At 38.5% G+C, this 13,733-nt stretch overlaps 1 protein-coding gene across 1 annotated transcript in view; it reads left to right on the forward strand.

Annotated features, from left to right (window-relative positions):
- Window positions 1-13,733, forward strand: part of BTBD3 (BTB domain containing 3) — a 37,616-nt gene that overhangs the window by 538 nt on the left and 23,345 nt on the right. The window lies entirely within an intron of this gene.

Consider the following 13,733-nt stretch of genomic DNA (forward strand, 5'->3'; position numbering starts at 1 on the left):
GGCGTTCCAGCGAGGGGGCGCGGACCGGGTAGCCTGGGCGCCGAGCAGGTGGCGGGGGCCGCGACCTCGCCCGGGAGGGAAAGTGAGCAAACTTCCCTCCAGTAACTTTATGGAGCGAGTTCCAGGGACCGACGCCCAGTCCCGGTCGTCGCAGCGCCCCGGCTCCTGCTGGTGGGATCCTGGGGGTTCGGTGTCTTTCCGGTCCTGGAGCTGGCCCACCAGGCGCTTAGCGGCATTCATGGTCCGTTTCGCTGTTAAAATAGAAAAAAACGAGTTTGGATATTTGCTCTCTTGGGAAGAAAAGACTGAAACTGTCCGGTCTTTGTATCTCAAAGGAAGTATTGTTAGGACATGCTGGGGACTCCTGTTTATGAAGCAGCCTATTGTCCTGTGTGCTTGGAAAAAGCCAGCGAATTCTATTATTAGCCTGAAAAAGACAACGGGAGATAATTGTGCTTTCTTTTTCTTTTCTTGTTAAAAATAGTCTCGGCCGTCTCGCCAAATCCTGGAATCCAGTAGTCCCCAAAACCGGCTCCACAGGGGAATCTCTTGGGAGTTTTAAAACTCCGTGCTCAGATCACGCCCCACGTTAATTAAACTCGATGTGTATTTTAAAGATCCCCGGATAACTCCTGGATGCCACAGTGTGGGAACCGCCGGTTTCATAGAAGAAAATCAAGATGTTAGTTTCACCAAGTGTTCAGTTCGTAGTTGGTGAGATGAAACTCGATAGCTTCGTTTTCCATGGACGGGAACTCACAAAGGGCGGTTTGTTTCCCACTAGGGATGGAGGGGAGCGTCTCCACTGTTTCAAACTTTAGCAGAACTACAACCTGACTCCGGCGGCGTCCAGAACTTTGTTCTGACGGGTGTTTTGAATTTCTGTGGGGTTACCAAGCCCACGCTCTCTGGTCCCTGCAAAAGCCAAAGGGTTTCCTCTTCTTTTAACCCCCTCTGTACCTCCTTCTCCTCTCCCTCCCCCCACTCCCCTCTTTTAACCTTTCCCAGCCTCTGGGAGGATCCTCTCCCAGGCTGTCCTGGCTTTAAAGGGTTATTTGGGGTTCTCCTAGCTACGGGGTCTCCAGGGGAAGTGGGCGGGTCCGTGCCTTTGGGTGCCTGAGTAGGGCTACCTTTTCTGAAGATTTTGAATCCCCATTTTCAGTTCTTGATCTCAGCGCAGGTGAGGGTGAGTGATACAGTTCCAGGTTTGTTTGTTTGTTTGTTTTTTCTCCTAAGTAATTACAGAATTATTTAATAATGCTCTCATATGAGGTGATGCTGCTGGTGGCTGTGTTGTCCTCTGAATATTCATGCCCCCTCCCCTTCCCCGTCTTTGCTCTGAAAACTTGTTTAACAAAGTTCCAAAATAAAGTGGAAACAATTAAAAAAAACAAAACAAAACAAAAAAACGACACACACAAAACCAGTCCTGCGGGGCACACAAACCTAAGAATTGTATCATTTGTCGAAAGTCCTAAAACCTTACAGTCAAGAAATTTTTTAAAGTGAAATATAATCCTACAGCCATGCAAAAAATCCTTTGATAATTTGTGGCCAAAAAAAAAAAAAAAAAGTCAAATGTCAATATCAGCCTTTAATTTGTTTTGTTCCTAGAAAGTACTTTGCCATGATTCTTTACAAAAAGTTAAACCACTTGTAATGTTACACTTTAAAGTAACAAAGGAAAGGCACAGTTTACAAAATCGCCCACTCCTTTTCTTCCCCAAGGTACACACATCCAAAGATGTATTTTAAAAATATTAATTCTTTTATGCTCAAAACAGATATTTGGTAGTCATCTAATTGTAGTTTGCCTTGCAAGAAACTGTTCTGAACAAAATAGCATAAAAATATGTCACTCATGTCAGGCTTTTTGTTTTTTTGAAACCCTTTTAACTTTACTGTGCAAATAATCGCAATTCAATCAGTGAATTCACAAATGCTTTTGGTAGTCCAGTGATTTGGAGCATGTATGGGATGTTGAAGAGTTTTTTTCTTGCTAGTATCTCTTGTTTTATGTGCTAGTTAAATTTCAGTTAACTCGGCTATCAAGCAAGTTATTTAAGGCTCATTTTTCCAATTTCACTCTGAGAAAAGAATAATGATGGAAAATACTCTTATTTGCTGGACCCTGTAGTTCAGCAGTTTTGCCAAGTTGCTAAGATAGTAACCTCTCACCTGATCTTTCCTGTTTTCATTGCTTGTTTAAAAATTGAGGCCTTCTAAGCAGGCACAGTTACGAATTTCTATTGTTTCTATGCTTTTAAACATTTTAAAATAAAAAGCAATTATCCTTGTTGTAGACATTTTCCAGAAACATCCCCCCCCCCAAACACACACACACACACACAAAAGATTAAGAAAGTAAACACACACACACACACACACACACAAAAGATTAAGAAAGTCACATTACCCAGAAATAAACCTACTGCTCATTAGATGAAGTTCTTCCATTTGTCCCTTTTTATTTGTCTGCACAGACATATTTTTAAATATTGCCCCTTCACTTAATATATTACAGATTTCCTCTGCCTTTAACTCTTACTTGAAAATACAATTTTTAATGATGGATGTGCCCAAGTTTAACTTGCTTTCTGTTGTTTGACATATATCCATTTTTAGTAGTTGAGAATATTGTCTTAAACACAGGTTGCAAATCCTAGCTACTTCCAATCTCAGTGACCTTAATTATGTCATTGCATTTCCTTATGATTGCTTAGAATGAAGGTGATAAAGGTGGCCACAGTGGAATGAAGGAAGGTTTTCAACAGTCTGACGCAGGAGGTAGGCTCAGAAAGTAATAGACATGCAGGCAGAGCTGGGCTAAATGCCCTTGTCTGAAAGTCTCAGTGTGTCTGACTTGTTTGGGTTAGATTTAAAGAGAAGAATTCCTCAGGCAGAGGTGAAGTCTTTTATGGCTTGAGGCATGTTGCCAAATTGCTTATGCCTAGATACACGGATTCCCTTTAGCATAGAATGATCTTCCCATGATGCCAACATCTCAATGTTAAATCTTTCCTAATTTTCTATAAAATGTGTCGTCTTTGTTTTTTTTTTGGTAGATAGTGAAATTAGTTTTTTGTTCTACCTTTTGAGAGTTTATTCAGGTACTTTGCCCATTTTACTCTTACCTGATGACTTTTATAAATGATTTTAAATACTTGTTTTATATTGTGCCTTTATCATATTTGAAGTGATTACTCCCCCCTCCCCCCGGGTCATAATTTGTCTTTTACTTTATGGTGTTTTCCAAACAATGTAATATTTTCATTTTTATACAGTCAGCTCTCTATATCTTGTCCTTTATGATTTTTCCTTGAACATTTGTGTTTGGAAAACCCAGAGGTGAAGTGAGTGAAACAAAATTTTGAAAATATATTAGTTTTTACATTTAATTCTATATTAGTATATAGATATGATTTGTCTTATACCACCTTCTACCTCCCCCCCGCCATCTCCCCCCTTCCCTTCCCCAGCTAGCCAATTCTATCAGCACCCTTTGTTAAATACATACAGTCCATCCTTGCCTCACTGGTTAGTAGTCTTTCCTTAATTATATTTTAAGATCTTAACTAGCTTTGGGGTCTATTCTGTTTTATGCCTTATGCATCAATGCATTGATTTCTAATCTTAATCAATGCCAGATCTTTTTTTGTTTGTGTGTTTGTTTTTAATTTAAATTCTTTATTGTTTAAAGTATTACATAAGTCTCCTTTTTCCCCCATTGACCTCTCCCCGGCCGCCCCCCACCCCAGCACATACCCCAGCACATGCCCACCCCCAAGGGCAAGCCCCCACTGCCCCAGTGTCTGTGTCCATTGGTTATGCTAATACGCATGCATACAAGTCCTTTGGTTGACCTCTCCCCCTCCCTCCCCCTCCTCTGCCTGCTCTCTGAGGTTAGACTGTTCAGTGCTACCTTGTCTCTGGATTTATTTTTGTTCATCAGCTTATGTTGATCATTATATCCACATATGAGTGAGATCATGTGATATTTATCTTTCTCCAACTGGCTTATTTCACTTAGCATAATGCTCTTCAGGTTCATCCATGCTGTTGCAAATGGTAAAGGTTCCTTCTTTTTTATAGCAGTGTAGTATTCCATTGTGTAGCTGTACCACAGTTTTTTAATACACTCATCTGCTAATGGGCACTTAGGCTGTTTCCAAATCTTAGCTATTGTAAATTGTTCTGCTATGAACATAGGGGTGCATATATCCTTCCTCATTGGTGTTTCTGATTTCTTGATGTATATTCCTAGAAGTGGGATCACTGGGCCAAATGGCAGTTCCATTTTTAATTTTTTGAGAAAACGCCATACTGTTCTCCACAGTGGCTGCACCAGTCTGCATTCCCAGCAGTGCAAGAGGGTTCCTTTTTCTCCGCATCCTCGCCAACACGTGTTGTGTCGTTTGTTGATTTGTTGATGATAGCCATTCTGACAGGTGTGAGATGGTACCTCGTTGTTTTGATTTGTCTCTCTTGGATGATTAGTGACATTGACGTGGAGTCAAGACAGTCTCTTCAATAAATGGTGTTAGGAAAATTGGACAAATACATGCAAAAAAAAATGAAACTAGACCACCAACTTACACCATACATAAAAATAAACTCAAAATGGATAAAGGACATAAACGTAAGAGGGGAAACCATAAAAATCTTAGAAGAAGCCATAGGCAACAAAATAGCAGGCATTTGTTGTAGCAATATCTTTACCGATACAGCTCCTAGGGCAGTGATGGCGAACCTTTTGAGCTCGGCGTGTCAGCATTTTGAAAAACCCTAACTTTGGTGCCGTGTCACATATAGAAATTTTTTGATATTTGCAACCATAGTAAAACAAAGATTTATATTTTTGATATTTATTTTATATATTTAAATGCCATTTAACAAAGAAAAATCAACCAAAAAAATGAGTTCGCGTGTCACCTCTGACACGCCTGTCATAGGTTTGCCATCACTGTCTAGGGCAGGGGTGGGCAAACTTTTTGACTCGAGGGCCACAATGGGTTCTTAAACTGGACCAGAGGCCAGAAACAAAAGCATGGATGGAGTGTTTGTGTGAACTAATATAAATTCAAAGTAAACATCATTACATAAAAGGGGACGGGCCTTTTTTTTTTTTTAGTTTTATTCATTTCAAACGGGCTGGATCCGGCCCACGGGCGGTAGTTCCCCACGGCTGGTCTAGGGCAATGGGAACTAAGGAGAAAATAAACAAATGGGACTACATCAAAATAAAAAGCTTCTGCACAGCAAAAGAAACCATCAACAAAACAACAAGAAAGCCCACTGCATGGGAGAACATATTTTCCAATGTTATCTTCCATAAGGGTTTCATCTCCAAAATTTATAGGGAACTTATACAACTTAACAAAAGGAAGATAAACAATCCAATCAAAAAATGGGCAAAGGACCTAAATAGACACTTTTTGAAAGAAGACATACAGAAGGCCAAGAGACATGAAAACATGCTCAATGCCAGATCTTTTTAATGTAGATTTAGAATATATAGAAATACTTGGTAGAGCAAATCACACTATTCTTTTTAAAAAATCATAATGACATGCATCTGCCCTTAGATAAAGATTATTGTCTTGCTATGATGAATATATTCATGAAGTTTAAATCTAAGAATACTGAAAGAGAGGCATCAGTCTGGAATGTTAGCAGTCCCTTTGTATAGTCACTTTGGGGAAAGTTCCCATGCTCTCACAGTTCAAAGATTTACCTGTTTTATCTACTCTCCCCAGAATCAATGTTCAGTCTGGCTGGGCCCTGGGACTGTCAGCCAGAGCTCACCAGTGATGAGTTGGGCAGGGCATCCAGGGATGTAGGTCTTCTCAGACAGGCTTTACTAACCTTTTATGAGCTCGCCACCCTTTCACCGCCAGTTTTTGAGCAATCTGGAGTGCTTCTCAGCTTTCCTCAGACAGTGTAGTGTTTCACTCTTTCAGGTCTGCTAAGTTGCTACTTGTCCTTTGCTTTCCACTTCCATGATTGTGTTTCTTTAAGTCCTTGGGTCTCTGTCTTTTAGAAAGATCTCTTTACTGCCATTTCAGTGGAGTTTAGAGAGAGGATGTGTTGATATACCTACCATCTTCATCTGGAAGACTCTGCCGATAAATGCTTAGAACTAAGAAATGCCCAATTATGTTGTATTTTTACTTTTTGGCAAGGATTGTCGCCTACATGTAGTGTAGTCAATGTTTCTGTTAAGGGACATAAAAGCTTATTCAACTTGTCTCCCAGCAGAGGTATGTATACCTCTTTTTTTTTTCCATCGAAGTTCTAGTATTCCCTGTTAGGGTTCTTAGGTATTTATGACTCTGTTGTTGTTGTAATGCATTCTTCATATTGGCTATTTGCTGGTGTAAATGGTTGTCGATTTTTGTATATCTATTTTATAGCTGGCTCTTATTCTAAGAGCTTTGTGGTTTATTCTTTTGGGTTTCTAGTTATATAATCAATTGCAGATAATGACACTTGTGTCTACTTCCTAATAATTATACCTTTTATTTTGGTTTTCATGGCTGGCTGCACTAGTGTTAGCATTTTGGAACATAATCAAATAATAATGGCAATAATGTACCAAATTGTGTTGTTCTTTATTTTAATAGGAAAAACAGTGGTATAATATTGGCTCTTGGTTTTATCATAACACCTCATGAGGACCAAATAAATTTGTCCTTTTATTTCCAGTTTACATAGAGGTATTTTTATTTTTTAATGGACAGGAATTGAATATTGGCAAATTGCTCTTAGCATCTGAAGTTTATCCCTGTATTTCCTGCTGATTTGAGTCCCAAATAGTAAACTGGAGTAAATCCTTCCTTTTGGATAAGTCTTTAGAGAAACAAATTCAATTCATGAGAAAATTGAAAGATAACACATTCAGTGCATAATCATGTTCTCTGAGGTGAAGGTATGGTGGGATACAGTCACAGGGCTTTTTCAAAAGAAAATACTCCAAGTTGCTAAATTCAACAGTCAGTTCTCTATCTGTACCTGTTAGCAGCATTGTATATAATGGGTCATTCCCTTTTCTTTATGACATGCTTTCTTCATTCAATTTTGAGGATACCACAACTCTCCTGCTTTTCCTCCTATACCACTGGCCCACTGGTTTCTTTTCAGTTCTGAGTTTCTTAAAATTTGTGTTGTTGTTTTTTTCTCACCAACCTATTATTTGGGAATACTTCAAGGCTCAGTTCTTGCATAACAGTTGTCCCAGTTGTAAGACTTTCATAAAATGCATGTTGCTGCTTAAGACTCCCAGATGTGTATTCCCCACTCCAGGCGCACATACCTATCTACTTTTTTGGCTTCTTCACTTTAGCATGTAAAATATGCCTCAGTTTTAATAAGACTGAACCTGGAAAGTTCTGATCTTTCTCTGTAAACCTGTTCTCCCTGTGACCTGCTCTAATTTGCCTCCATTTTTTCAGCTTATTCAGTCAAAAACCTTGAAATCCTCCTGATTTTTCTTTTTCTCTCCATTATTCTTTTTCTCTCCCGCTCTACATGCAGGCTGTCAGCAAATCCTGCTGTTTTATCTTCAAAATATTTCCAAAATCTTGTCTTCAAATAAATTCAGGAGTTCAACCTTTTTCCCACCTCTGCTGTTAGCTAGTACCTTTGTCCTAGTCTCCAGGACCTCTTGCCTGGATTACTGCCATGGCCTCTTCTTTCTCCTCTTCTGGCTTCCCTTTAATCTGTTATCAGTGTAACAACCAGAGTGACTTTTTTTTTTTTAAAAGAGAACATAAATCAGATTACACTTAAAATCCTCAATGGCTTTCCATGTCACTAAGAATAAAAGTCAGATTTTTCATAAAAGTTCACAGAGCAAATACAATCCAGTTACCAGTAATTCTGACCTCTTTCCCTCCCTCTCAGATGCTCTCCATTCTAGGCATCCTTACTTACCTCCTTGCTCATCTTGGAACAGGTCAGTCATGTTCCCATTGTTTTATCTTTGTGCTTGGTTTTCCAATTTGCATATTTTCAAAAACATTTATCTTCTCCTCTGATACATTTTTTGGCCAATTCTCTCACCTCCTTTGAGTCTTCACTAAAATAGCACCATGTCAGTGAGGTCTGTCCTGATTAAACTTGCAAGCTTTGCCTTGTGTCCTCGGAATACTCCACTTTTTCCACAGCATCTATTACTTTCTAAATTACTATATGACTTATTTGTTTGTTTCTGGTGAGTTGTCTCTTTTTCCCTCTTCTAGGCTATAAGTTCCATTTCTGCTCATTAATGTGTTCCAAGTGTCTGGTACATAGAAGTTGCTCAATAAATATTTTTGAATGAATAAATGTAGGCTGCCTTCTTCTCCCCATCTCTGACCCATGAATTTCTCATAAAGCAGTCTAATGCTTTGGCATCTGTGGATCCAACATAGATTATTTAGCATCCCACCAGCAAGGGAGAAGTTCCAGAACATGTAACATTTATAATGGAAATAATACATAGAGTGGTTGTGAGGATTGAATAAGATGCTGTCTATAAAGTCCTAAACTGTGCCAGTGTATAGGAGAAAGTCACTTAACTGTCAGAAAAGCCTAGCCAGTTATCTTGATTCACGTCTGAATGACATGAATCGTATTGTAGAACATGCTCTCTTTGGATTTCAGTTTTTAATCAAGGGTGGGCAGTGGCCTCATATTGGGAACTTTTCAAATTTATGGCTGAGCCCCCTGGTAAATATCAGTGATGTACTGTTACAATATTTATTCTTTAACCAATCTGTTAAAGTGGAATGTAGTAACCATTTGTTTTCTCCTTTTGTACTTTCTTGTTGTTCAGGACATCTCTTCATCTCTCATGGCCCCTTTAATCCTTTTTTTCTCCTGAGGTTCTAGCTGAAGTAAGTTCTTTTAAGATGATTTTGAAACATTTTAGAGCCACACAGAATCATATAACTGTACATGGAACTAAATCCACAAAATCTAAGACTCTCAGTTCTTTACCTTCAATTTCCCAGACAAGAGTACATTGTAGTCATCCCTATAGCAATCATTTTAAAGTTTTGCTTACAGTGTTTTTAGAGTTTCCTTTTGTGTCCAGGTCCCAGAATATCTCAAAAACATCAGACTTCCTTTCCTTCTCTTTTAATAGAGCAAGAAATGTTTGCATAGTTTGTACTGTTACAGTCACTGCACAAGTAAGTGGTATCAGTGTGCAAGAAAAAGATGATTATTAGAGATCATGTAAGCATAGAGGGTAAACCAAAGATGTACCTCTGTAAATGCATAAACCCAATAATAGCTGCTATGTAAAAGCACAAAAATATGAAAATTTCCACTTTTTTCCTCTCAAGTCATATCTAGTTTCCTTTTTTTTTTAATCTACTTAATTTTTCAGTAATAGCAAAGATGGGGAAAAAGTAGGTTTATAGTTCATATGGAAAACTAATATAAGAATAAACTCTATTTAGCATATTCACAACTGTAAACCTACTTTTGACCCACCCTGTGTATCAGCAAGAGTGTTCCTACATTCAGTTAGAGGTTGTAAACATTTTAGTCATGGTTACCATACAGCACCACTCTTCTGAATGTTTTACACTAGAGTTTGCCTTGCCTTTGAAAAGATTAGCATTGTATCTGGGTTTTGTTATGGTGAAGACTCTTTTGCAGATATCACTGTTACAACCTATTTTATTTGAACACTTTACGGTCAGTCCTATTGGTCAAAGCTGAATGGAAAGCACTGACCTGCATTTCTGCTGCTGTTTAGGCTACTAATGGATAGCCCAGTTAGAATACACACCTTGTTTTTATAGTTCTATACGTGGTTTGGGGACCTGTGTAAGTATTTGTTTTGTATGTAGATTTTTTTTAATTAACATCTTTCTTCATCCAGTTTTTTGGAAGTAGTTATGTAGTTATCTTGCCTACCCTGCACCAGCAAATATGCCTGCTTTATCGTGAGGGACTAATTTTGGCCTTCAGCTATTATTATACTTCAGGTGTCTGGATAGACCAGGGATAGATAGATATAGATATAGATATAGATATAGATATAGATATAGATATAGATATAGATATAGATAGATAGATATATATATAGACTAGCACCTATTTTCATACCTTTTGTTCATGGAAAATGTGGTGAAAAGTTGGCTGTAATAGTCAGACTACATTTAGATATGTTATTGGAAGGGCTTATTCAGAAATGATCTACAGTCCTAATTCTTAACTAAGGTTACAGTAGGCATCTCTTCCCAAATAACCTTATTGTCAACATTAAAAAGGTGTGAAGCTAGCTACTCAGTAGTACCTCCTGCTCCAGACGCAGGTTTAGGCTCCAAACAGCTGTTGCTAGCTACACACACCCCTTTCTCTTGCACAGCCCTTCCACCCACTCCAGAGTGCTCCCTCCCTCTACCCTCTCCTGTGGCCTCCGAAGACAGAGTGAGTGCTAGGAGCTGGCACCCATCTGCTGGAGACTGGGCAGCAGCTGTGGAGGAAGAGTACACAAGTACAGTCATTCTGATGCCTACAACTACCCCTCCTCCAGGTGGTTCAGCACATTTTCATAAACACTGTAGAAATTCTTTATGTGAATTAGATTTTGTACCTAATTTAATGCTATTCAACAAGTGTTTCTGTGGGACCTATGGTATTAGCCCATACTTACCTGAAAGTCTGGGTTACTTTATTATCTACTTAATCTTGTCAGTGCCATGAAAGATTCCTCAAAGTGCCAAAATTGATCCTGAAATTTTAGTTAGCATACATCTCCTGTCATGTACTTAAAATCATCACCAGGCAATGACATACTCTTAAAAGGTGGTGTTGGATAGGGATGTCAACATACAGCGGTGTTTGGGTTCGGTTCTAGGAAAATCAGATGCTCAAAATGGGGACAGCCTGTATTTTGATTTTACAGTCTTTCTAAAATAATACATAATTATTGAGTGTAAAGTAATTATGAGATAACAATCCTGTTGACATGCACACCCCCTAAAATCTTTTAAAGAATGAAGCTGAGAATGTGTTTCAAAACCAGCTCTTTATTAAAATGAAAAGTTCCTGTTGATAGATTAAATATTTCTTTTGTCTGGACTTCTGCAAAATCCTAACCTAAGCTTTATTTCCAACAAACTCTTTTCTACTACTTAGTAGAAAGATTTTGATGTTATATAATATCAAACACTGTACTATATAGAACTAGTATATAGGAAGGTGTTAAAATGATATGGAAGAGGGCAGGTTCTACCTAATATGCCTCTCTTAAGTGAAGGAAAAAGTGAACAACAAATTCTTTAAATGTTGGCAGCTCTGCTTGGGGAACAGCAGACGTTGCTGTAGAAATGTGATACAGGAGGAAGTAAATTATCAGAGAGAAATATTTGCTTTTTTGCTGGTTTATGTGACGTTTCTAGGGACATTTGTCTTATTGATGTCCATTTAAATTTTTCTTAAGATCTTCAAAAGAAGGTGTCATCCATTGATATATCTTAACACCTGTGTTCTGTGAATTTTCCGAGATTGGGGCAAAGCTAAGATATTAAACAGTGTCATAGAACAAATAGAATTTAGTTTTTGTGGTAGAGATTGTCATGTTTCTCCATTCTGTCTGTCTGATTTACACAAAACTCTTTGTAATGAATGGTTGAGAATTATGCTTTGAGAATTAGTTATTGTTTACTAGAAGAGTAAAACCAAAAAGCAGATTTTTTGATCACTTACACTTTTTATATTTTTTAAAAAAAATTTTTATATATATATATTTTACTGATTTTTTACAGAGAGGAAGGGAGAGGGATAGAGAGTTAGAAACATCGATGAAAGAGAAACATCGATCAGCTGCCTCCTGCACACTCCCGACTGGGTATGTGCCCGCAACCAAGGTACATGCCCTTGACCGGAATCGAACCTGGAACCCTTGAGTCCGCAGGCCGACGCTCTATCCATAGCCAAACCGGTTAGGGCGACTTTTTATATTTTTAAAAAATCTAGTGGGTTACCACCAATCACACAATAAAATTCAAAACCTCCTATAATATCAGTGGTTCTCATATTTTTTGGTCTCAGGACTCTTATACTCTTTTAAGTATTTTGAGAAGCCCAGAGAGCTTTTATTGTATCTATTGCTATTTACTGGAATAGAAGTGAAAACAAAAAAACTTTAAATATTTACTTATTTGTTTAAAAATAAACAAACATTGTTTTGAAGAAAATTCGGCTTTACCCAAATGAGTAGCTGGAAAAGGAAGGGGTATTTTAATAGCTTTTTCAGATAATTGTGGTTATTATTTGATACTTCATCAAAACTTGAATAGCAGTTTCTTAAAGGTTACTTGCCATGTGGAATCTAAAACCATTGGTGAACTTTGCTCCTGTTTACTAGAATCCATTGGTTTGTCTTGTACTCTGAATGGACCTTTTACCCATGTGTGCATGATTCTATAATGTAATTGCATTGTTATTGGAACACATTGGTTCACTGAGTTATGGAACTCTCATATGTTGACATGTTTGGAGATATATATATATATATAAAATATGCAAAGTGTCCCTTTGGGAGTTCTACCTACCGGGAGTTCAATTGCTTGCTGTGACTTGTGCTGACCACCAGCGGCGGCACAGAACGAAGGAAGGCCCTGGCCGGCAGCCAGCATCTGGGGAAGGGAGGCCCCGGCCAGTAGCCGGCAGCTGCTAGGGACCCTACCCGTGCACAAATTTTGTGCACTGAGCTTCTAGTACAGTGGTTCTCAACCTTCTGGCCCTTTAAATACAGTTCCTCATGTTGTGACCCAACCATAAAATTATTTTCGTTGCTACTTCATAACTGTAATGTTGCTACTGTTATGAATCGTAATGTAAATATCTGACATGCAGGATGGTCTTAGGAGACCCCTGTGAAAGGGTCATTCAACCGCCAAAAGGGTCGCGACCCACAGGTTGAGAACCGCTGCTCCAGTACAATATAAAAAATTACATTTATTTAATATCATCACCAGTCTCATCAGAAAGTCTTTAACCATTGGGAAGCTCATGGTGGCTTAATAAGTATTTTCAAAATTCTAATTCTTGCTTAAAGGTTTGAATGTTATCATTGGCAATAGTTTTCCTTAAAGTGACAGGCTCACTTTATTCACTTTTGAGAAAATGGCTGCTAAATACCTAAGTGTGAATGACACACTTTGCGTATTTTCTCAAGTACAGTAGTGTTTCATGGAAAAAAATAAAAAGGTGGCTTGTTCAGCTCTAACACAAACAGTTGCACAAGTATTTTTTCTCAAGGCAATAATTGTATTTCAGTTTCACCAGAAACGCTTTAAATATACTTCCATTTCATCACACAGAACATTAAAAAAATTTGTGTACTTGAGGATCGAGATTTGATGGTCAATAATTTGCACTGCTTATCTCCCATGAAACAGTACATTGATAATGACAGGAACGCACAATACCTAATCTGTTCTCACATAAGCTGTTTCACCACTGTTCCTAATCCGCCAGGTGTGAATGGGGAAGGAAAGGCGACTTGACTGGTCCTTCAGTGCCTGTTCCCTTTGGCTGCTCAGAGTCCACTGGAGTGACTTTCAAGTGGCCGAAGAACCAGTGGCATCAATAGTAAAAAAGAAAAAAGCACAGAGCCAGACTGGAGCTCTTGGAGAAAACCCTCCCTTTTCTGTTGGAGCAGAGAGAGAGAGAGCTCTTCCTGTGAGGGCTTTTGGTTGTGCTTTACCACTACCAGATGGCCCTGGGAG

Source organism: Myotis lucifugus, unplaced genomic scaffold, assembly GCF_000147115.1.
Source record: "Myotis lucifugus unplaced genomic scaffold, Myoluc2.0 scaffold_42, whole genome shotgun sequence".
Classification (NCBI taxonomy): Eukaryota; Metazoa; Chordata; class Mammalia; order Chiroptera; family Vespertilionidae; genus Myotis; species Myotis lucifugus.